Source organism: Pseudorca crassidens, chromosome 20, assembly GCF_039906515.1.
Source record: "Pseudorca crassidens isolate mPseCra1 chromosome 20, mPseCra1.hap1, whole genome shotgun sequence".
Taxonomy (NCBI): Eukaryota; Metazoa; Chordata; class Mammalia; order Artiodactyla; family Delphinidae; genus Pseudorca; species Pseudorca crassidens.
The window spans coordinates 61,100,460-61,125,630 of NC_090315.1; the positions used below are offsets into that span (position 1 = coordinate 61,100,460).

The 25,171-nt window shown below is 49.3% G+C and overlaps 1 protein-coding gene across 8 annotated transcripts in view; it reads left to right on the forward strand.

The window, feature by feature from the left end:
- The first annotated feature begins 8,758 nt into the window (after positions 1 to 8,758).
- BANP (BTG3 associated nuclear protein) overlaps positions 8,759 to 25,171 on the forward strand; it is a 104,213-nt gene continuing 87,800 nt past the window's right edge. For all 8 annotated transcript variants that reach the window (XR_010939381.1, XM_067721305.1, XM_067721308.1 and 5 more), the window contains exon 1: positions 8,759 to 8,890. The gene's annotated coding sequence lies outside the window, so the exon portion shown is untranslated. The remainder of the gene's footprint in view (positions 8,891 to 25,171) is intronic.

A 25,171-nucleotide genomic window follows, 5' to 3' on the forward strand; every position in this document is an offset into this window, starting at 1 on the left:
TTTGCCTCCTGCCTCAGCATAAATACGAATGTGCCCCTTTCGTGCGCAAACTAGCCACATCTGGACAATCAATTAGATGGTCACCTCAGCTACACAGCTTGTACTGCAGACGCCAGAAAACAAAACACCTGCTCTGGACTCTACAGCAGTTTATTCCCCCAGAGACTTCCTACCTGGGAAATGGAGACATCAGTGTTCGGATGGAAAGGTGTGTACATTTGGGGGCGGGGAGGTTGAAAGTATAAGCATCAAGGGAGTCGGGATAGCATCATTGATCCTGGAATCCTGGATTCTTAGATCTGGAAACCCCACAGGACAGGGGCCCTGAACACTGAGTCTACTTGTGGGCTCGCGAGGGCCCGAGAATCCCGCTGATGGGATGCACAGTTTGGTCTGCAGCTTCCATCCAATTCTCTGACGGGCCTGTGAGTTTGATTGCCTGGGTTGCAAGCCACAAAAACCAACTGTGGGGCTTCCCTGGTGGCGCAGTGGTTGAGAGTCCGCCTGCCAATGCAGGGGACACAGGTTCGTGCCCCGGTCCGGGAAGATCCTACATGCCGTGGAGCGGCTGGGCCCGTGAGCCATGGCCGTGAGCCTGCACGTCCGGAGCCTGTGCTCCGCAACGGGAGAGGCCACGACAATGAGAGACCCGCGCACCGCAAAAAAAAAAAAAAAAAAAACCAACTCTGGAATATATATGCTTTTCTTCCCATGGAGTCATTTTAGAAATGTACCAGCCCTTGGGTAGCTTCATTCATTCTTTCTTTCTTTCTTTCATTCATTGACTTTTGCCTCGGTTTCCTCATCTGTAAAGTGGGGAAATACTAGCACGTACTCTGTTATGTTGTCGTGTTCATTATCAGTTGTAATGAACTGATGCAAAGAAAGCGCTTAGATGGTACCACTTCCATTACCCGCTGCCGAGCGCCAAGTTGCAGGCGCTGGCTGAGTCCTGAAGGAGCAGGTCCTGGCATCACAAGTCTATCAGCTGACACCCCGAGGACCCCCTTGGCTCTTAGGGGCGTGTCCTCAGCACTGTGGGCGGGCTGCCCTGCTGCCTTCAGCTTCCCTACTTTAGGGAGACCACCTCACTGGCTGTCTCTGTGGGTCTGGGGTCTCCCTGCTCCCTGCAGCCACATGGCAGGGCCCTGCTTCACTTACAAAGTACCACCAACCCAGCTTGTCCCAGACATCCTCAAGGCTGGCTCAGACGTCAACTCAATTGCTGTTACAGTAGGAGCTGAACTCTCTGCCATTAAAAAAACATATAAGGGCTTCCCTGGTGGCACAGTGGTTGAGAGTCCGCCTGCCGATGCAGGGGACGTGGGTTCGTGCCCCGGTCCGGGAGGATCCCACATGCCGCGGAGCGGCTGGGCCCGTGAGCCATGGCCGCTGAGCCTGCGCGTCCGGAGCCTGTGCTCCGCAACGGGAGAGGCCGCAACAAGATATACCATAATTTATCAAATCACTGTCCCTACAGATGGACTTTTTTTTGTCTTATAAATAACACTGCACTGAACATCTCTGAATGGAGTTCCTAGGTCTGATGTCTGTGGGTCAGAGGAGAAATGCACGGACACTGCCGATCCACGCGATGCTGCCCGCCCAAGAGACTGTGCTGAGTCCTGCTCACCCGCCCACCTTACGTTGTGAGCCTCATTTTATTCAGCTCAACATCTTCTAATTTTCGACTATCTCCTTTTGCCCATAAAACACGCAGTAATTAGTGAGCTTCACGTGACCTGCAATTCTCTTCGGGGATTGCAAGCTCCTCGTGTGGATTTGTGATGGTGAATTTTGTGTCAATTTGGCCAAGCCGTGGTGCCCAGATACTGGGTTGAATGGTTTTCTGGATGTTCCGGGATAGGTGGGTTATTTTGGGTGTGATTAACACGGAAATCAGTGGACTTGGAGTAAAGCAGATTGCCTGCCGCAATGGGCGGCCCTCGGCCAATCAGTTGAAAGCTTTAACAGAACAAAGACTGATTCCCGCTGGAAAAGCAGGCCTCCTGCCTTCGGGCCCCAGACCACTCTCCTGGGTGTCCAGCTCGCTGACCCACCCCATCAGGTTTTGGACTTGCTAGACCTCCCCAATCACGCCGTGAAAGGGCAGGAGGAAAAGACTGGAATTTCTATTTTTATTTCCTCTCTCACCTTTTATAATTCCTATTTTTCATATGTTTCATAGAGTACACAGTACATTACTATCTGATACACGGATCTAATTCATACATAAATACACATGCATTGGAGGGGCAGACTCAAAATCTTTTTGCTGAAATGAGTGTGTGACCAAAAAGTTTGGAGCCCCCCTTTCTATAAGACCCTTCACATTTCTTGGCATTACTCTTCTCAAATAACGCTTTCTGCTTCTTTTTTTGCTTTCTATTTTCTTTTTGGCTGTGCCACACAGCATGTGGGATCTTAGCCCCCCGACCAGGGATCGATGGAACCCGCGCCCCCTATAGTGGGAGTGCGGAGTCTTAACTGGACCACCAGGGAACTCTCAGTGCTTTATTCTTATATGATAGAAATTCAGATTCACTCTTAAATGCAACCAAATGCTCTCCAAAGTACTTTAAGATCCCAAAAGATACATGCGCTATTCATAAAAAATTATATTCTAGTTAAAAAAAAGAAAGAAGGAAAGAAAGAAAGAAAGAAAAACTCACATTGGGCAAAAATCTTGAAAACTCACGGAAGTTTCTGCATGTGTTATTCACAGTAATTTCTTCGGCTTCTCCACTGGATTTTTTATACCATGATTTTCGGCAGACACTTTTATTGATTTTATAGATCAGCTGATTCCCGATCTGAAGAGCCTGAGGGGATGCTTTGTAGCCGAAATTTTGTCTTTACATGGACGTTAAACTAGCAGTGCTGCCCCGGTCATCACCTGCCTGGCTTCACTGCACTGCGGCCTGGGACAAATGAAAAGCAATGAATCAGGGCTGCCTGGGAGCCCAAGGGAATCGGTTCCTCCTCCCTTGAGACGCACTCAGCCTCTTCTTCCGGAAAGTGTGCTCAACAGCTGCTGGGAGAAAAGAGCCTCCACTCCGCTGGACGGATGCTGGTGTCAACGTCACAGCTCACGCTCGGCTACTCCTCCGGGTCACAAGAGCCCAGGGAGACCTGTGTTGGGGCAAATGCTGTGATGTCTGCCCCACGCCTGGTCCCTCTCCTTTGGTAACAGCACCTGGGTTTTCCCTGGGACACTCCCTCTCCCCAACCAGCCAGCAGCCCCCACCCCACCCCGCCATGTACCTGAGGTTTGGCCAATTGGAGGGAAAGTGGTTCACAGGGAACCTGAACTGGCCAGTCAGTGTTAGTCCTGGGAACTGCTGCGATTATGGGGAGAGAAGCACTGACTCTCCCTGGGGATTATGAAACTGCTCACATATGCACTGTTTGCAGTTGCTGGGAACACTTTTTGAGATCCTGCCCAAGAATGGAGAGAATATTGAGCCCAGAGATGGGAAGGGTGGGGAGGGAGAGACAGAGACAGAAAGAGACAGAGACAGACACATGCAGAGAAAATGACATTGTTTCAGCCAAGCAATTCCTGTTCCTATACCCTGAAGTCCACTTCCAAACTTTTCACTTACGTGAATCAGTAAGTTCCTTTTATTAAGTTCATTGAATTTTTTTTTTTCTGTATTCCAAAGGGTCCTACCTTAGTTTCCATCTTACAGACGACGTAACCAAAGCTGAGAGCAGTGACATGACTAAGTCCCCTTGCTAGGAAGTGGCAGAGGCAGTGCTCAAATGGTCATGGAGCAACTGGAGGTCTACATGCAAAAAAGTCAGTCTAGACACAGACCTTATACCTGTCATAAAAATTAACTCAAAATGGACCACAGACCTAAACGCAAATTCAAAACTGTAAAATTCCTAGAAGACAACACAGGAGAAAACCTACATGACCTCTGGCTTGCCAATGACTTTCTAGATACAACATCAAAGACATGATCCGTGAAAGAAATAACGATAAACTAGACTTCAATAAAATTTAAAACTTTTACTCTGTGAAATACACTGTCGAGAAAAGGAGAAGACAAGTCACAGAAGGAGAAACTATTTGCAAAAGATGCACCGGATAAAGAACTGTTATCCAAAATATACAAAGAACCCTTAAACTCAACACTAAGGAAGCAAACAACATGATTAAAAAGTGGGCCAAAGACCTGAACAGACCCCTCACCAAAGAAGACAGACAGATGGCAAACAAGCATCTGCAGAGATGCCCCACGTCCTATGTCATCAGGGAACAATGAGACAACAATGAGATACCACTACACACCTATTAGAATGGCGCAAATCCAGAAACTGACAACACCAAACGCTGGCGAGGGCGTGAGGAAGCAGGAGCTCTCATTCATTGCCGGTCAGAATGCGGTGGAGCAGCCCCTTTGGAAGACGGTGGGCAGTTTCTCACAAAACTAACCATCCTCTTATCATATGAGCTAGCAATTGGGCCCCTCGGTGTTTACTCAAAGGGGCTGAAAACTAATGTCCACATACAAACCCGCACATGGATGTTTATAGCAGCTTTATTCGTAACTGCGGAAACTCGGAAGCAACCAAGATGTCCTTCAGTAGGTGAAGGGATGAATAAACTGTGAGACATCCAGGCAGTGGAATATTATTCAGGGTTTAAAAGAAATGATCCGTTGAGCCATGAGAAGACACGGAGGAATCGTAAATGCATGTGACTAAGTGACAGAAGCCAATCTGAAAAGGCTGCAGACTGCATGATTCCAAGTCTGTGACATTCTAGGAAAGGTAAACTATGGAGACAGTGAAAAGATCAGGGGTGGCCAGGGGTTGGGGGGAGGGAGGGGCGGACAGGTGGAGCGCAGGGTTTACAGGGCAGTGAAACTACTCTGCAGGAGGCTATAAAGGTGGATACACGTCATGTGTCCAAACCCATAGAACGTTCAACACCAAGAGTGAGTCCTAATGTGGACTTTGGACCGGGGTGATGGTGGCGTGTCCGTGCAGGGTCATCGACTGTGACACATGCGCCACTCTGGGTCGAGAGGTGATGCTGATGCGGGGTAAGTTGGAGAGGTGCCACAGGGTATGTGGGAAATCTATACTTTTTTGCTCAATTTTGCTGTGAACTGAAAACTTCTCTAAAAAATAAAGTTTACTAAAAAAAAAAAGGGGCAAAATGCTGACACACACTACGACATGGATAAACCTTGAAAACATCACGCTACGGGGAGGAAGCCAGTCACAAAAGGCCACATGTCGCGTGATGCCATTGATACGAAATGTCCGGAACAGGCACACATGCAGACGGACAGTTGCCAGGAGCTGGGGGGAGGGGGGAGGAAGGAAGGGGAACGACGGGTAAAGGGTGATGGAAAGGTTCGGGAGCAAGGTAGTGTCGGTTGCACAACGTCGTGAACGCACCGGGTGCCACTGAATTGCACACCTCACAATGGTTAATGGTTAATTCTACATTAAGGGAACCTCTACTGCTGGTACTTCCTTACATTTCTCGGCGGCCCGGAACGTGTGGCAGTGGTCTGTCCTGGCCTGGGTGGAATCCCCGCCAGCAGCGGTGGGGCTGCAGGCTGCTGCACTCTCCCACTCCCCCTGAATCCTCCTCTGAGCTCTGTCCCCAGGACTCCGGTTCACCCCCAAACCAGGTCTCTTCCAGGTGTCTGGGATGGGGGAGGAACTACACGAGAGGTCCCCTGGGTGGACGGGGCACAAAGAGACACTGTTCAGTGCAGGCTCAGGGAATAGCATATCCGTCCACCCAGTTGCACATCTGCAGGCCCGGGTGGCATCCAGAGGCCCCCCTCCCTCACCCCTGCCCCAGGGTCGGATTCGTGCTCCTGTCCCGTTGACGTCACCCCTCGGAATCTCCTGATTCGGTTCCCCCGCCTCTCCGTCTCCACTGTGACCACCCTGGTTCAGGCCTCCGCCGTCTCTTGCCTGAACCCCTACCACAGCCTCAACTGCTCTCCCCAAGTCCACTCAGGACCCCTCCTCCCCACCCCAACTCATTTTCCAACACTCCCGCCAGAGTGAATTTTGAAAATGCAAATCTCATCATATCCACCCTTGCCCCACACCTTGTAAAGGCTTCCTGTTATTTTAGGATGGAAACAAAACTTGTCCCCTGGCCAAAAAGGACCCGCATATCCCACAGGCTAAGTACTTTTCCCGCCATAGCTCACGACCCTCCTCCTCAAAGCTCTAGCACTGCCATGGCTGTGTGACCCTGGGCGCGTTGCCTAACCTCTCTGAAATTCATGTTCTTCACAATGAGAAGGGATTATAAGATGTGCCTGGCCAAGGCAAGGTAATTCAACACACGGTAATATGATCATTTCCTGAGTTAGACCCTCCGCTAAATCCTTTACAAACTCTGCTCCATCGAATCCTCCCAATAGCCTCACGAGCTCTGAGTCTGAAACGCCAGTTCCCAGAGGAGACGGCCAACTTGCCACAGGGAGCTTGGACTCCAAGCCCACGTCAGGCCTGCTCTCACAGCCCTGCTCTATGGAGTTATACTGTTTCCTAGGCTTTTCCTGGGCAACTGAGGGCTTCACAAATAACTCACTCTTCTCCATGCTGGGCACATCTTCAGGAACAGGACCCTCTAAGGATTCCGGGGTGTGCCTGAAGTGGGCCCTGCACGGTTTTGAAAAAGGGGCCTTTGAGATCTTTGCAAACGCCTGGTGCACGCACATCCACGTGGTCCCCCATGTCTGGTGTCATCCAGGCCAGGGTGCACCTCCCTGTCTTTCCATAAAGCCCCCAGTGATGAGACTTCAGCCTAGTTAACTCCAGGAACTTGGATTGGATTCTTTATATATATATATTTTTGGCTGCGCTGTGTGGCTCGTGGGATCTTAGCTCCCCAACCAGGGACTGAACCCTGGCCCTCAGCAGTGAAAGTGTGGAGTCCTAACCACTGGACCACCGGGGAATTCCCTGGATTGGATTCTTGTAAGGATTGATGGCAAGGAGAAGAGTCCCCTGTGGTAGGGAAGTCAACTTTCATTGGTAGGCAGTTGTCTTCGCTGATTTCTAGCTATTTAATTTCTTTTAAACCATGGTTAATCAGCTGTCAATACTGCACACCTTCGTCTATTCGAGCTTCCTGGGCAGCAAAGTGAAAAGTAAATAAACGTGAAACATCAGAAACAGAAAAGAAAAGTCAAGCACTCCAGCCTAAGCACAATTGTCATTTTGATCAGCTTAAAAATGACGTCCGATGACTTAGCAGTGGCCTGGAAAGGAAGGAGCAGGCAAAGCCATGCCTGGAAGGGAGCTGCAGATGAGGACTTGGTGATGTTCTGAAATAGTATGAAAACCATCACCCTACGTTCATCTGCTTTCTCGTCAGATATTCATGAATCCTTGTCAAGAATTTTAGAGTTATGTGTTCAGACTGGTTGTAATTGAGACAGAAGTGGGGACAGAAAGCACGGCTCTCCCGGGACTTTTGCGGTTGGCTTCAGAAACCCTTTTCCCACTGCAAACGGACTCTGGACTCCAGACCCAGGTGCTTTGGCTTCTAGACCCCACTTTCATCTCTTTCCAGCTATGTAACCTTGCTGAGCAATGTTTCCAATCTCTCTGGACTGTTCCTCACCTCTGAACAGGACAGATCTCATTTCATTATCAGGATCTTCCAAGCGCTGAGCTTCTGTGGTTCTTTGGAATTTCTTTAGGGCACTTTTCCTGCAGAGGAATCCAGTGACCAGTCTCAGGAGACCCCCGAGGGCTATTTCTTGAAGAGCCCCTAACGCAACAAGGTTGCCCAAGGCCGCACAGCTGGTTACTGCCCTGAGTACGGTTTTATTATTGGAGAAAGAGAAGTGGGCAGGAAACTAACGGTACAGCGTTTTCCTTTCCGAATGAAAATAGCTCCACCGTTTTGTGTTTGGAGGATCAAAGGAATTTTAGCTCGTTGTAAACAACTCAGAAAACAGAGGCGAGAAGAAAAATGAAAAAGCAGTGGTAATCCCAGCAATACCAGTAAGCAGGAATAACATTTCTGGGAACTGCCTATAGTTTGGGAATTTTTTTCCTACGAGTACCCACAAACGCACTTTTATGCTCTATAAATACAGCCAAATTCATACTACGTTTTTCATATGTAACAGTCCCTATATTATACACGATACATAACTAACATCAATTACATATAAAATATACATCACATTTAATTAATATATATTTTTCCAGGAGTGTGCCCTCGAGCCTGTGACGGCCCCAGGGTCCCCTGAACACCCGCTGTTACTCGGGGGAACACGGCCAGAGCAGTAGCTAGAGCCTCGCCGGGAGCAGCCGACCGCGGCATCTGAACTACAAGTCCCACCATTCCATGCGCGGGCGCAGTCGGGCGACCGGAGGGCGGAGGGACCACAAGTACCGGCAGGCTTGGCGCAGACGCAGGAACCACGAGTCCCAGAATGCATTGCTCGAAGCTCGCGCAGGGCCCTCCGGGATATGTAGTCGTCGGGAAGCTAATTCCTATTCATTAGGCCTCAAAGAAAATGCAAATTCCTCCAACGGTCCAGCGATGCGACTTCTCAGGGGCTAGCGAGGAGCCCGAGCGCGCGACGGGGAAGAAAGAAGCCTAGGGGCCTAAACTGTGGCGCGGGAGCACGACGCGTGCGCACGCCCGGCGGTCACCAGCGCCAGCGAAGGGCGCGCGACAGGCCCCGAGCGGCAGGCCCCTCCCCTACGCCCCGCCCCCCGGCCGGCGCGCCCGCCCAGGGAGCCTGCGCAGACGGTGCAAAGCAGAGGGCCGCAGGGAGGGACTCGCAGCGCCTGCGCAGAGCGGCGGCTTCTCTCGCGAGGACGGACGCCATTATCGCATCTCCTCGACAAACACCACGAGAATTCCGCAGCCCACACGGTAATTGCAGCTCCCGCAGCCGGTCGCGTCTCCGCCTCCCCCTTCCCGCGGGGCGAGAGCGAGAGCGAGAGCGAGATCTCCCCTCCTCCCTCCTCCCTGCGCCCTCCTCCGGCCGCCGCGCCCGCGCCGCCGCCCCCGCCCCCCCGACGCGGGGACCGGCCGCAACGGCCCGCCGCCCTGCGCGCCCCCGCGTCAGCCCTGTCAGCCGCCGGTCCGCCGCACCTCAGCGCCCGGCTCCGGCCGCCCCTCCCCCCGCCCCGCCGCCCCCGCCGGCGCGGTGCCGGCGGCCGGCGCGGGCCTCTCGTCCGGGACCTGCCCTTCACGAGCGGCGTCCGGCCGCGGGGCGGGCGGGGCGGGGTCGCGCTGCTGCTGCGGTGCAGCCCCTCCGAGAGGCCCCGGGAAGCCGGAGGCTGCGGGCGCGGGGACCGCGGCTGCGGAGCGGAAGTGCGGGAGGCGGCAGGTTCACCCGGGGCGGGCCCGAGTGAGGGGGACGCCCGTGGGGACCACTAGTCGGTGCTCGGAACGCCTGAACCGCCTGTAACGTTAACTCCGTGGATTCAGCTCCAGTTCTCCTTTGTCTGGCAATTAAAATAAGCGTGTCTTCTTGGGACGTGGGATTCTGTCACCTCTGGCGTTAATTTGTAGCAAACGGCTGTCATGTGCGGGTCCTGTGCTGCGGCCGGGCCCGCCGAGCGTTTGCAGCGTTTCTCAGCACAGCGGTCCAGGCAGGTGGGCAGGGAGGTGACTGAGGCTCACGGAGGGTAAGGGACTTGTCCGGGACACACAGCCAGGTTTGAACGCGATCTGTCTCAAGTCCATGTTCTTAAAGAGCTGCACACATACTTGATATCTTAATAAAGCATTGTACCCAATAAAATGTCCGTGGAAAACTTAACATGAGAAGCAAAGCCCCCTGCCCCACTTCTCAGTTCCGCTCCTCAAATTCTTTGATATCTTTTTGTTGTTTCTTGAAGTTCTCCATAGCTCTAAATAATAAGCTGGCATTGTATTGGTTTTATACATTCTTGACTTGCTGTTATGACAGGATGCGTTAGCTTTTCGTATCTTATCTCACCTCTTCTATCCCTGTCGGGCAGATATTGCTTCACAGCCAGCTAATACATTTCCCCTCTATACAGCCTTTTTTTTTTCCTATTGTTTGTGATGGCCTTTCTTTTTCTTTGCACTTTCTGTTCCCATTGATTCTTTACCTCGTTTTAAATTCTCAAGGATGGTGTTGGATCTCTCCAACCTTTTTCTCGTGTGGACTGATTACTCTTTAGACCAGCCCAGGTATCATCCTGATGTTTTCTTTTACTATACATCTGCGTTTGTTCAGGTCTCACGTTTTAATCTTGGCTTTCTTTATTTCAATGAAAACTTTCTGCCAAGGAGCCTTATTCCTTTTGGGTAACTCGTGAGGATCCTCGTTGGTGTTCAGCCATTTCTGGAATGCCCCGAAAGTGTCGAGTCCCACCACGAGTGCTCTTTGACTTTGGGGACGTGTCCTTCGGCTCTGGAATTGGAAATGCTCTTGTATCATTTGAGAATTTCGTCTGGTCTGCTTTTACTCCTCTATGTTAGGAGTTGCTGTTAGTTTGATGATGGACATCTTGGATTAACTCTCTGAGTCTCCCGTCTTTATCCTCTTCCTGTGTCGTTTTATTCTTGTTTCTGGGATAGGGCTTCCATTTATCTTCCAGTCCTATTTAAAATTTTTTTATTTCTACAGAGTTTTAATTTCTGAGGACTGACTTGTTCTTTTTTCGTAATAACGTATTGTCTGGTGAATGCATTATGTCCTTGGCTTTGAGGATATACTGTTAAGGAATTGTTCAGTTCTCTTGTTCTCTGATTTCTTGTTTGCTCTAGTGTCACTTGTTTTCTTCTTTTTAAAAAGATTGGCTTCTTGCTTTGTGTGGCAAGTACTCCTCAAGTATTGGTAATTATTCTTGTCTAAGGCAGGAGGAAGCAGGCAGAGAAATCTGAGTCTGTGGGGCTGAATTTTTTTTTTTTTTTTTTTGGCCGCATTTGCGCGGCCTGAGGGATCTTAGCTCCCCAACCAGGGACTGAACCCCGGGCCCACTGTAGTAAAAGCGTGGGGTCCTAAGCACTGGAACGCCAGGGAAGTCCCCTGTGGGGCTGACTTTGAAAACGTGCGGGTTTCCCTTCAGGTGTTTGGGAACTATTTATTGTGCTGGGACCTCAAATGCCAGAGGACAGGTGTTCTATGGGCCTTTCAGCGTAAGGAAGACCCCTTTGGTTTGGGGCTGCTCCATCTGGTGTAGGGAGGGCCGTGGTGCAGCTCTTCTGTATAGGGATCTGACTTCTGTGGGCAGCCACAGCCCTCGCCCTCGACCGAGGATCCTGGGTATGGGGTCCTCGCCATCCACAGGCTTAGAGCCCTCCTTTGGTTGTATCCACTCCTGTGTGCTCCAGATTGCTATTTCCTTTTCCCCCCATTAAATCCTCTTGGTCTGCCAGAAGTTTGCCAAATCTCTTGCCTGTTGTCTTATATTCTTTCTTGTGGGTTTATTATACGATATTAAAAGTCATTTTAATGGGATGAGCAGAGCTCACCTGTGGGGCCAGTCGCTTTCTGTGAGTAGGTAGTCCAGGGTCTGTTCTCATTGCTCTGCTCTCCTGCCTCCCAGTGGCCTTGGTGATGGTTGCCCACCAGCAGTGGGATGGATGGCCAGATCACGGTCCCCATGGCCGCCGCTGCGTTGCAGTTGTGGGCGGGTGGTGTGCGTTCCTGCTGGCCGTTCTGGCTCCGCAGCCTTGCAGGGTGCCAGGCTCGTCTGGGGAAGGCCCAGCACAGACAGCGTTAGAGCAAAGATTGTGATTTTAGACTCTGCAGTGAGCTTCTCTCTGTGTCACTGGGCCGAAGTTTAAGGATTGCCTCTAGGTAAGCAGTGATTACAGTGCTCAAAGTGTAATCTTGATGCATTTACTTGATTGTCCTCTGAAAGTTGTGAGTAGTGAAATACATCAGTTGTGTTTTCCAGAGCCTTGCTAGTGGAGTGCTCCACAGCAAGGACCACAGCATAACCATCACTGGGCTTTTGAGAGAAAAGCAGACTCTCAGGCCCTGTCCAACATACGGAATCAGAATCTGGAGCTTTGTAAACTTTTCCTTTTTAAAAAAATTTTTTTATTTTTTATTTGTTTATTTTTGGCTGCGTTGGGTCTTCGTTGCTGCGCGGGCTTTCTCTAGTTGCGGTTAGTGGGGGCTGCTCTTCGTTGCAGTGCGCGGGCTTCTTATTGTGGTGGCTTCTCTTGTGGCAGATCACGGGCTCTAAGCGCACGGGCTTCAGTAGTTGTGGTGTGCAGGCTCAGTAGTTGTGGTGCACGGGCTCAGTAGTTGTGGCGCATGGGCTTAGTTGCTCTGTGGCATGTGGGATTTTCCCAGACCAGGGATCGAACCTGTGTCCCCTGCATTGGCAGGTGGATTCTTAACCACTGCTCCACCAGGGAGGTCCCAGTAAACTTTTCCTTTTGAAGGAACTTTAGACTTACAGAAAAAATTGCAAAAATAGTTTAGAGAGCTTCCCTATGCCCGTCACCCACTTCCTTTAATGCTGACATCTTAGATTATCAAATATTCTTATAAAAATCAGAAAATTAACATCGTCACAGTACTGTTAATTGAACTGCAGACTTTGCTGAACTTCATCAGCTTTCCACTAATGTCTTTTTTCTGTTTCAGGAGCTAATCCGGGATCCCTCTCTGCATTTAGTTGTCATGTCTCCTTAAGTCTCTTCCAATCTGTGATATTTACACAGCCCCAAAGTATCTCTCCCAAGATGTTTATAAATTACAAGCGAAAAATAGTAACTTCACAGTGGAAAAACCTGGCAGATAGCATCTCAGCATCACCAGTAATAAGACATAATGATATCATGTTTCTTGATATGCACTGAGACAGAAATGCATACCCAAAGTCTAACCATGACGAAACCCAAGTTGAGGCACATGTGCCAAAATCTTGACTAGTGCGCCTCAGAAGTACCCCAGGTGTTGAAAGATAGGGAAAGATTCAGAATTTGCACTTTAAAGGACTTCCAGGTGTAGCATATGCACTTTGCTGAAGAAATACTTCCTGTGTTAGATGGTTGTCAAGGAGAAAAGAGATAAAGAACCACAAGCCTTGTTTGGTGGATTGGTAAATGGGTGTCCCTGGCACAGGGTCTAGGTGAGTCTGCCTAAATGGCTTATTGGTAACACCACTTACAGCTTACTAGCCTTAGTTTTTCCTTATGACCTTCATCTACGCTATAAATTCTGAAAACTTTAGCGGTACAGTTAAGTATACATATTACATGACAATGGCGACTGACTTTAAAATGTCCGTTTAACTTTACCACTTCAGCTATTTAAATCTGGAAAAAATAAGCATTTTCTCATTTTGAAGAAAAGACTTCTGGGGGAAAATACGTATTAAAGTTCTCAACGAGAATGTCTTAGAAAAAGCTGTAAAAAGTTCTCCCTTTAGGAGAGGGAAATAAAGGTCGTTACTGTGTTCTCTGACTTCACATATATGATGGTCATAAAAACAATTGCATAATGAATTGTTCACTGGAATTGCCCTGAACCATTCTGAAATGTTTATTTTTGGCAAATTTGAGAGCCGCTGGGGGGGGTTGGGGGGCGGCATCACATGGTTGAAATTTGCTCTTAAAAAGTTACACTTGTTTTGTTGTTCCAGGATAGTACCTGGAGCTCATTTAAGTCCACAGAAGAGTAGAATCCTAGCATCATCCCTCCCTTTCAGAGTAGTTTTAAAAATACTTAACCCTTAGGTTTCTCACTTTTGTGTAGGTTGTGAAACCAGTTAAAAGCGAGAGCTTTAGCTAATGATCTCATTTATGCCATCTGCCTTGCCTTTGACTCTGTCTGTCCACTATCCGGGCTGTGCCCGGCCTGCCTACTGGGAAGAGAGGGGGCCCTCTTCAGTTCTAGAGGGCAGGGAGCAGGGGGATCGCTCTTGACGTCTTGTCACCCCCCCAGTGCACGCCCTCACCATAATGCTGCAGACTAAGTCTGAGAGGAAGCTGAGCTTGGGATGACCACCCAGAGCCTGCCATTGCTTGAAACCTGTGGGTATTCTTGAATGAAAACACGATGGAAACCTTAACTTCCTAAGCCACTAGCTGAGAGTACACCCGAAGCATTGTGGAAGTCACGTGAAATTGATTCCTATTTTGAATTAAATTCTCTGCATCTTTCACATCTACCCATAGCCAAGAACTGTCTGATTTGATTAAATGTTTTGGATCATCTGCCTCTGTTGGGGGGTGGCCAGTAAGATTTGCTTTGTCTTTATAAGGACCCTCGTGCTGGGGAGGGGGGATGGTGGTGGCGATGACTGGTGACCCATAGGGTCGGATTGCTGACAATGCATAAGTGATGGAAGAATAAAATCCACCAGAAAAGGCCAGAGAAGGTGAAGAGATGAGAATGGGTTTTATTACATCACTGAAAAGGTAGATAGGTGGGATGGAGGGTCTGTGGAAGCTGACTACCCTTTCCTTGCCCTAAGTCCTCCTGTGTTAGCATTTAGCGTACATGAGTGCAGGTAATGCTCTGAAGGAGAAAGTGAGTTGGCAGGAAGGGCCCAGGTAGGGATGGGGCGGGCGGAGTGGTGTCAGGAAGCCGGCACTGCGCTGAGCGGCTTTGGGCAGAGCCCTGTACTGACAAACCTTTTGTAATAAAGATTTACGTTCTGTGCTGCAAAGAATGCTGCTTCTGGTCTCTAGTGATTTCTCCGTTTTCTTCAAGGTGGAAAGTCATCAGATGACTTGAAGCAAAGCTAACCCTCTCTAAAGTAGCAATGGGTTTGGATACAGCTGGCAGTGAGAACTTGGTGCGCGTGCTGCTGGCGCTTCCTTCTTGGTGTGAACTGTGTCCCTTGAGTGTGGTGACAGCCCCCGGGCCCCTGGATCTTCCTGGGTGGGGGGGATGACTCAGGCTGCGGTTCCAGCTGTCACCACCAAGAGTGGCCCTGCACTTGCGTTGGCAGGTGGATGGCAGGACAGGACCTGTCCTGTGAACTGGTGGGCTGGAGCCAGGGGTGGGTCTCAGGAGCAGAGTGCTGCGTTAAGCTGCCTTCTATGCTGGGAGCTTCCCTGGAGACGCCAAGTCATTCACTCCACCCACGATTTTGACTGAATCTGACAAAGAATGCTGGGCATCCTGTTTACCAGTGAAGAATTGCTGCAGCTGTCAGTGGGCAAACATAGTTTGCAGTCAACTGGCTTTCTAGTTTTGAAATTAAACATTTTGTGGATTTTTCAGATTTGCAGGATTCAACTAATTTCACGTTTTTTGTGAAGCGACGGTTTAATATTTATTACATTATTTTACATTTGTATAACTTAAATTTGCATAATTCAGCTTTGTATAAAATGCAGTCCTACTGTGTTGGGAGAAAGCAAGCTGAAGGCAGTAAGATGAAAGCAAACGTGTACTGCCTGGGGTTCCCTCTGTGCGTAGCTGTTAATAAAACACTCAGGGCTTCCCTGGTCAGAATCTGCCTGCCAGTGCAGGGGACACGGGTTCGAGCCCTGGTCTAGGAGGATCCCACATGCCGCGGAGCAACTAAGCCCGTGCACCACAACTACTGAGCCTGCGTGCCACAACTACTGAAGCCCACGCACCTAGAGCCTGTGCTCCACGACAAGAGAAGCCACCGCAATGAGAAGCCCGCGCACCGCAACGAAGAGTAGCCCCCGCTCCTCGCAACTAGAGAAAGCCCGCGCGCAGCAACGAAGACCCAACACAGCCAAAACAAACAAAAACCACTCAATTCAACTTGCTTCCCGAGTTCTCCAGGGATCATTCAAGAGCTCAGGAAGCCTGCTTTGCCTCTTTGGGATTTCTGTGGATCCACTATAATCTGAAGCAGAAATCGCTCTTTCCGGCCAACAGGAGGTGGAGCCGGCAGAGCCAGCCCATCCTGGAGCGCCTCTCAGGAGGCCACGATCGCTGCTCTTCAACAAAAGTTCCTGTCTCTTTTTCCCCGTCTTAGTCTCCAGGCAGTTTCTAGAGTCTGGAGATGCCACTGATGTGGTTAAACGCTCGGCTGCAGGGCAGAAGTGAACAAACTTTGTGTCAAGGGCTATATGAGTAGACATTTTTGGCTTTGGGGGTCTGTCCCAACCACTCAGCTCTGCCCTTGGAGAGGCCGGAATAGACGTGGCTGTTTTCCAATAAAACTTACCTACAAAAACTAACCGCTGGCTGGACCTGCCCCTCAGACCGTAGTGTGTGACTCGAGGCTGCAAGTGCTCATGCAAGCTGGGGAAAGAAGTCAAGCAGCGGAATTGGGCGAGAGTGAGCCGGTGGTGAGGCGCCCCCGCTGGGCCCCTTTCCTGCAGGCCGCTCCACCGCCAGCGGCTGCGCTCCTCTGCTGACTCAGGGAGCCTGGGGTCGTCAGCAGGGTGTATTTTGGGGAAATCTGCACGAAGTAAAATTGGTGTCAGCGAAGCACCTTCAGATGAGAACGCGTCTGTCCGTCCTCACTGCCATTCTTTGGAAGAATAGCCTCAGCATCTCTTCATAGGAATTGGATTTGGGTTTTTTCAGGCTTCGAAGTTGCAAGAATAGTACAAAGAATTATGGTGTAGGCTTGTCCTAGAGTCTCAGATGCTAATATTTTATATTTGCTTTATCCTTTCTCTTTGCAACTCTCTGTGTTTGTGTGTGTATATATTTTTCTATTGTTTTTCCTGAACAGTTTAAACTATGAAGTCCCTTTAACCTTAAACACTTAAATGGCTGTTTCCTATTAACAAGGACCTTCTGTTATATAACCACAGTACAATTTTCAAAATTAGGAATCTATCATCGATGCAGCTGTGTTATCTAAGCATCAGATCTAGTTCAGATTTTATTAATTATCCCAATAACGTCCATTTTTAGCAAAAGACAAAGGGACTCCTGTATTAACTTTGGATGTATTTTTCCCTAAGAACATTTGCCCTTACCGACATTATCATAAATTGGCACCATACTCCTTACAAATTACAAGTTTAGTGACATCAAAAGTCTGCGTATTTATTGTTGACAGCAATCACTTTGCATAATCATTTCCTTCTGCTGTTCTGTTTGGGAGCGGGATGGGAGAGACTGACAGTAGAGGTAAGAGGCAGAATGCCGGGCTGCTTTTAAAGTCTGCCCAGATCATTGGTTGCACGTGTGGACGCGGTGGGCTTATGATGTGCTAGCGCTGTGGATGAGAAATGAGTGTGGCCTTACGTGGTGTCATTTGCTAAGTTTATAAAAGTTCTTTAAGGTCACTCTCCAGTCTACATAGTCCTGTTGGGCTGGGGAAGGGTTATTTTCTAAGGGCTTCTGCTGTTCAGTGCTGGACCCATCTATTTACAAAAGTACAGCTGACCCTTAAACAGTGTGGGGGGTAGGGGCACCAACCCTGCACGTAGTGGCAGATCTGAATAGAACTTGTAGTCAGCCCTCCGTATCCATGGTTCTGCATCTTCGGTTCAGCCAGCTGCAGCTTGTGCAGTACCGAAATGTTTACTGTTGAAAAACATCTGCATATCGGTGGACCTGTGCAGCTCAAAGCAGTGTTGTGGCTGCTTGGCTTTGGGGCAGACTTGGCAGCGTCTGCTCTGCGTGCAGGGTAGCCACGCACGGCTTCCCTCCCGCGGTGGTGTGGGGCGCACATCTGAGCATGTGTGAGGCCCTTGGCACACGGCGTTCTTGGTACTTGGGCCTCCTCGCCCATTTGCAGCCTGAAGTTCAGAGTCCTCGTCACGTTTCAGACCGGCTTCCTGGGGTTCTGGAGCAGTAAAAGGGAGGCATTCTGGTCTGATTAAGGCATTTGACCACGCATGTGGCTTTGAAAAGATTAAAGTATCTTTATAAATACATGCTTTACATGGACATTTTAATCGCATGAACTTTTCATCAGTCTTAGATCAGGCCCAGTAATTTTGGGGTTCTAAGTGCAGTTTCTAATCTTTAGGATGTTGTTTTTCGTGACTAAGTTTTTTTGTTTTTTTAAAATTAGTTAATTTCTTTATTTTTGGCTGTGTTGGGTCTTCGTTGCTGCTGCGCGCTGGCTTTCTCTAGCTGTGGCAAGCGGCGGCTACTCCTCGTTGTGGTGCACGGGCCTCTCACTGCGGTGGCTTCTCTTGTTGCAGAGCATGGGCTCTAGGAGCGCAGGCTTCAGTAGTTGTGGCACGCAGGCTAGTAGTTGTGGCTCGTGGGCTCTGGAGCGCAGGCTCAGTAGTTGTGGTGCACGTGCTTAGTTGCTCCGCGGCATGTGGCATCTTCCCGGACCAGGGCTTGAACCTGTGTCCCCTGCATTGGCAGGCGGTTTCTTAACCACTGCACCACACGGAAGTCCCCATGACTAAGTTTTAATTACACATTGAGAATTATGATCTTGAGTAAAATGGAGACTGTGAACTTGGTTCCTCGGCCCCCGAGGTGACAGTGGCGTGGGCTGTGTCTGCCACGACCGAGCCATGCCAGCGCCGTGCATGGGTCAGCCAGCATCTGCGACTCGTCCTTGGCGGGCTCCTTACACTTTTGTCCATTTTCTGTTGTAGATCAGATTACTTTGTTCTCCTTGGTTATGGGCCCTGCCTCTGAGCGGCTGTGTTTGCCTGATGTCAGTTGTGCGTCAGAAACCTCTGGAGTGGTCCCTGCATCTGTCACCTGTCCTCATTACTTGTTTTAATGACTGCTCGAGCTGGGTGTTCATCGTCTTTTTTTATGTTCCTGGCTAGGAGTACAGCTTTCCTTAACATCTTGGCACATGTTGTTAGTATTATTTGGTTTCTGTGAAATTTCCAAGTGGAAAATGATTAGGACACTGGCATCCTTACCCTGGACGGCTGACCACCCTCCTCTCCAAGCTTTGCAGTTCCTGGGAATAAACAGGAAGGGCAGATGAGTGCTAAACGGATTGCAGTTTCTGGAGGGAGCTGAAGGATGGATGGATGCACAGCCCTGCTCTCAGGGGAGGCAAAGGGAACATGTGGTGATGGATGGCAGTGGGGTTAGTTAGCCCGACGCAAAGTGCGTTACCGAGTGACCGGGCCCTGCCCTCCATGCCTACCCCTACCGCCACCCCACCTGCTCTCCGGTCTCATGTTGCCTTAATAAATATTTATGGTGAGGGGATGGGCCTATCTCTGTAAAACGGGGATGCACCTACATCCAAGGTTGTGAAGACTCAGTGAAATAATGCAAAGATGTGTTTAGGATCCAATGAATGGTAGCGCCTATAATTACTGTTATTATCATCAGCTTCACCCACCAGGCCCTGTATCTTTTTATGCTTACCAGTTTATATGGGGCAGATTTAATTGATAGACATTTGCATGTAGTCAGAGTTTTGTCTGTGATAAACTTACATCACAGAATCTTAGAATTTGAGAACTGGACAGGAGCTTAGAGGTGATTTAAATAGTACAACTTGCTAGTTAAAAGCTTGGGCATGGTTGTAAAGTATACACTTGTTAGAAACGCAAGGACCCTTGATAAATGTGTGTTTCTACTGTGAGGAATCCTCCAGTGTGAACTCCACACAGCTGGCCCAGCAGCCGCCCTTGACAGTCATCAGGCTTAAGATAGCCTCTTGTTCTCTCCAGGGAGGTGACTTTTCTCCTGCACTTCTCAGAAAGTAAATTGTGGTAGATTCTGTTGCTATATAGTGTTGTAAGTTTGGCAGATTATTTGTTATTCAGTGATATTTTATTGACAATTTTAAATTCTATCAGATGGTTTTAGACAGTTTGCAATGTTGAGTTTGAATTCTTATAATTTTAGGGCCAATATTTCTTATATGGGCACAGGTAAGTGGGAAAATGACTAAAAATTTTAAATTTCACCCTGAATTCAGCGTGATGTGTTGTGGCTCTTTGCGACGTAACTTTCTTCTGTAGAGGTAAAAAAAATTGACCTGTCATCTAATTTGTCCTCACGTCTCTGAATGTTTTCCACGTTAACTGTAAAAAACACAGCAACAAGTAAAGTGAAGTGTAGGAGAGAGCATTGCCTGTAGTCTCCAAATGTCTCATGTTTTACCTTTTTATTTTACAACGGGAAGATGATTACAGCCAAGATCTCTTCTGTCCCTGTAGCTGAAGGACTGAAGGAGCTGCCAGGCCAGTGACTAGTTCAGGAGAACCTGTGCTTACGGAGCACGTGAACCTCAAGGTCGTTTCTTTATTCACTTGCCCAGGATTTACGGGTCGCTCCCATGTGCCCAGCAGGGTGTTTGTGACGTGATGATCCAGCGCACAGAGCAGAGGTTTTTACATTAGAGTGAGGCTGTCAGTCACTGGACAAGCTGTGACAGCCCCCGAGCAGCCCCAGCCAGTGTGCAGACAGCTGGTTGCGGCTGTGTTCCAATAAAACTTTATTTGTGAACACTGATGTTTGAGTTTAATGTAATTTCATGTCAGGACATACTGTTCTTCTTTTGATTTGGTTCATGGGCTGTACAGGTGGAGGGTTGGAATTGGTCCACGGGGCCAACCCTTGGTCTAGTGAGTGAGTGAATAAAATGAGGTCATATCTAGGTAGGCAGGAGCCGGATTGGGAGAGGCCTGAAATGCGGGTAGAGTTTAGATGTGATGCCAAGCCGGGCGCCGTGACGACAGCCCTTTGGGAGGGATGAGCCTGGAACTCATCTGCAGGATGGCTGGGAGGGGATTGGCTTCCCGCCTCACCGTGTGTGGCTTTGGGAGGGACCAAGGGACAGATCCGTGGATTCCACCTTAGGGTGGGTTACAGAGAGATGACACCTAATCGCCAGGGACCAGAGGCAGGGACAGGGAAGCCGGTTCACGGGTTCAAGGAAGCGGAGCCCAGCGGCGCAGGTGTAGTGGGAGAGGAGTTGGGTGGGAAGGAGCAGGTGGGCAGGGCCCCCGGGCCTGGTGATGGTCAGATGCTGGGGGTGACAGCAGAGAGAGTTAAAAGAGGAGTTGCAGGGTTCTTTCTGGGGGGGTTGGTGGGATCTCCTTGGGCGGTGCTCTCGGGAAAGAGTAGGGATGGGGGCAGAGTTCAGCTTTGGAAGTGCGGGAGCGGATTTTATTGTCAAATGGCCATAGTGTGGTTTGACGTACTGGACCAGGGAAATCACTGGTGAGGGGTCCGGGCGGCAGTGGAGACTTGGGCGCATGGGTGTCACTCCCTGTAAGGGCCTGCCGTGTGCCCCCAGGACACGTGCTTCTGGGCTCTGGTTCCCAGAAGGGGCTCCGGGGGCCGCGGCGTGAGGCTCAGACCTAGTGCCGCTGGAGGGCCCAGCGTAGGTGGGGCCAGGGGTGAACCCCGGGGAGGAGGAGGACCCCAGGGTGCTCTGAGCGAGGAGAAGTGCTGAGCGGGGAGGCCGGTGGGAATTGTTCACAGGGCTCTTGTCCAGTCCGACGGTGAGTTTGGAAACCAGTGTTTTGTTTGGGGGCCTGAAGGGTGTGGGGAGGGATGGTGTTTGCGGACGGGCGTGGGCGAGAGTTCCAGAATGTGCTATAGGAGTTTGGCTCTGGAGGGACGTGATGGCAGCTGGCGGGCGGCAGAGTGGATTGGAGGGTTTTATTATTTTTGTTTTTTCTAAAACAGTTATTTTGCAGTCGCCTGAGATTTGCAGGTACGTAGCAGAGGTGGTACAGGCTGTTTTTCCACCATTACGTCGTGCATGGCCGTGGCCGGGACGGTGTCCGCCTCCAGGGCGCTGGTTCCCCGAGCTCACCTGAGCTTGTTGACTGAATCTGTGATCCTGGCTGCCTCCTCGCTGGAATCTAGAGGGTACTTCCTAGAGGGGCCTGGTGGACACACAGGTATACACCCTGCATCTAGGTGCACGACGGGGCGATGTTTTGGCACGTTGCGTTGTTTCTGTTTTTTCCTGCGTTTGATAGTAAGTTGCAGAGGTCACCTCATTTCACCCCTCAGTGCTTGAGCACTCGTGTCCTGGGAGCAAGGACATTGTTTTACATAACTGCACCTACAAACAGGAGCAGTGATTCCGAGTCACTGAAGATACGGTCCATACTCAAGTTTCCCCTGAGATTCTTTGTGGCTGCCTCTCCCTGTCCCGCCCCTGGACCTCCCTACACTGGCAGGTCTCCGCAGCCTCTGCCAGTTTGTTTCATGCCGTGGACTTTTCAAGAGTCTGGCCAGTAGACCGGCATCTCTGACCCCTTCGTTCGTCCTCCGATTGCTCAGCTCTCCGCCGGTTCTGGGCAGCGTGCCCTGATCCTCCCAGCCAGGCAGCTGCTGCAGCCCCCCACCCGTGTCTGCCCTCAGCCCTGGCGGGCAGTCGATCCCCAGGATACCCCCAGTGTCACTGCTCCGACTTACTGCCTTAGTAAGTGTCTTGTGGGCAGGGCTAGCTCTGCTCCCTTCGGCGTGTGTCTAGCACAGAGCCCGGGGGTTGTTTTTTGAAGAATGTATGAATAAATGCAGTAAGGTCGTTGATGTTAATTGTATACGTAGTCCATAGACACTCAGTAAGGCTCGTCACAGAACTAAGAAGTAAGGTTAAGGCGTTTAAGCCTACAGTCCCCGTACGTTATTACAGTCCTGCATCTGTGGCAGATTTAGTACTTTATGTTATCAGAATAATTCTTCACAGTGTAAGCAATTTAGGAGCTACCAGAGAAGAATTAAAATATGGGCATTATCTACGTAGAAACTGAAACTTTTATTGCGAGATATATGCAGGCCTCTGCACTGTATTTACATTTATCATTGGCAGTTGGTAAATCAAGTAAAAGTTGCTTTTAATTGCTTTTATGGTTTCCATTTTATAGCAGACATTATCTGAAATTCATTTTAATGTGTATGTGGTTCTTACGCTTTCTTTCTAGAGATATAATTCCTGAAGGCAGTGGTTGTCATTGTGGTCCACAGACCCCAGGGATGTCCTTGAGACATTCCCAGTGGGTATTTGAGGTCAAAATAGTTTTCATGACTGTCAAGAGGTCATTTGCCTCTTTTTGCCTGTTAACATTTGGACCGAGTCCCCGAGCTACCATTGTTGCTGGATTCCTTACTGCCGTGCAGTTCAGAAAAGCCATTCTCCTCTAAGAATGTCCTTGGGGCAGCAGTGAAAATCATTCACTTTGTTAAATCTCAGCCCTGAGTGCACCCCTTTTTAATACTCTGTAACAAAACAGGAAGTGTGTGGAAAGCACTTCTGCGTTTTGGAGTCGGGAGGTTGCCTGGAAGATGGGCCTTTCTGCAGTTACTTGGGTTGCTAGCTGAACTGGCCGCTTTTTTTCATGGACCACCATAACGGAAGAATTGACACATTACCAGTATTTCTTACTAAACGGACAGAGTTAGCCTGTCACTGCAAGGAAAGCAGCTAACACTATTGCCAGTGGTAAAATTTGTACTTCCAAGTAGAATTGGAATTTCAGAAAGCTTGTATCTGCCACTGTGAACCTGGCAGCTTCCTAAGACTTCAAGACTTTTCTTTTTTTTTTTTTTTGCGGTACGCAGGCCTCTCACTGTTGTGGCCTCTTCCGTTGCGGAGCACAGGCTCCGGACCACGGGCCCAGCCACTCCGGGGCACGAACCCGTGTCCCCCGCATCGGCAGGCAGACCCCCAACCACTGCGCCACCAGGGAAGCCCCTATTTTTCTTTTTAAAAATTAATTAATTAATTTACTTTTTTGGCTGCGCCGCACAGCATGCGGGATCCTAGTTCCCTGAGCGCGGGTCGAACTCGTGCCCCCGCAGTGGAAGCGCTGAGTCTTAACTACTGTACTGCCAGGGAAGTCCCCAGGACTTTTCTGATGAGATCAGTGCTGATGTTAAGGAATGTGTTGCTTTAGATAATCTGTAATTAACAACATCCGGAAGGTCTGCATAACTCACTGAACCAGTATTTTTCCAAATGACCAAATCAGACCCAGGTAAATGTCCATTTAAAGACAGATTTTAAAGTGATAAAGTAACAAAAAGTTCAGCAGTACAGTTTTAGATTCCACATTGCAGCTCACGTTTGGGGAGAAATAAAGCCCTTGTTGAGGTTTGGTGTTGTATTACAGAGGAATATCCGCAGTTATCTTGAACGGGCTGTTCAGACGCACTGCCCTCTTTTTCATGCAGTAATAGATATGAGAACCCAGTTGTTTTCCAGTAAGTCTGACATTAAAGAGATTTGTCAAAATGCAAAACTGTGTCTCTTCTTGCTAAGATTTTACTGCTGTTGTTTTGGAAACTCTAGTAGTTATTTTTAAAAAATTAATTAACTAATTTGTTTTTATTTTTGGCTGTGTTGGGTCTTCGTTGCTGCAGGCGGGTTTTCTCTCGTTGTGGCGAGCTGGGGCTACTCTTCCTTGCAGTGTGCGGGCTTCTCATTGTCGTGGCTTCTCTTGTTGTGGAGCACGTGGCATGGGCTTTAGTAGTTGCGGCACGCGGGCTCAGTAGCTGTGGCTAGTGGGCTGTAGAGCAGAGGCTCCATAGTTGTGGCTTGTGGGCTATAGGTGCGCGGGCTTCAGTAGTTGTGGCTCACGGGCTCTAGAGCGCAGGTTCAGTAGTTGTGGTGCATGGGCTTAGTTACTCCACAACACGTGGGATCTTCCCGGGCCAGGGATCGAACCTGTGTCCCCTCCACTGGCAGGCAGATTCTTAACCACTGTGCCAACAGGGAAGCCCCTCTAGTAGTTATTTTTGGTAAAAAAAAGTTTTGTATGTTAATATGTAATATATGGATTTTTGTAATTTTTAAATGAATAAAGTATTCACACATTTTCTGTTCTAATATCAGAGATGGTGATATTGATAGATGCACGTCCACGAGTACAAGCTCACTAACTTTCAGATGGGGAAGGGGGTCCTGAGACCAGTGTGTCTTGAAGTAGGACAGTGGTGCTGTGGGATCAATTTAAATCCGGCCAGTTCCGTTTCCTGCGTTGGTGGTCTGTATTTGAGGAGGTTTATATATTTTGGAAAAGGTGAATAGAAGTGGCCAGTTTAATCAAACATGCTAACTTTAGAGGGGAAGGACCTGCCATGTGAGGCTAGTTTGACCTTCTTCTCCTAATTTCAAACTTAAACATTTTTAGGGGGGCTGTTTTGAAGAAGAAACAGTGTGGCCTGGATTTTCTTAAGAATCAGTGCTTTCCGATGATCTAGTACCGGCTGGTCATTTATAGTCATGTTTTCTCTTTCTTCCCTATTTGTCCTTTGAGCGTCCCCCTGCCACGCCACACTGACTTGGGGAAAATCAGTAAGCTGAGTCTTGTTCACATGTCTCAGTTTAATAAAAGTTGATTTCTTTGCTTACTTCCTAC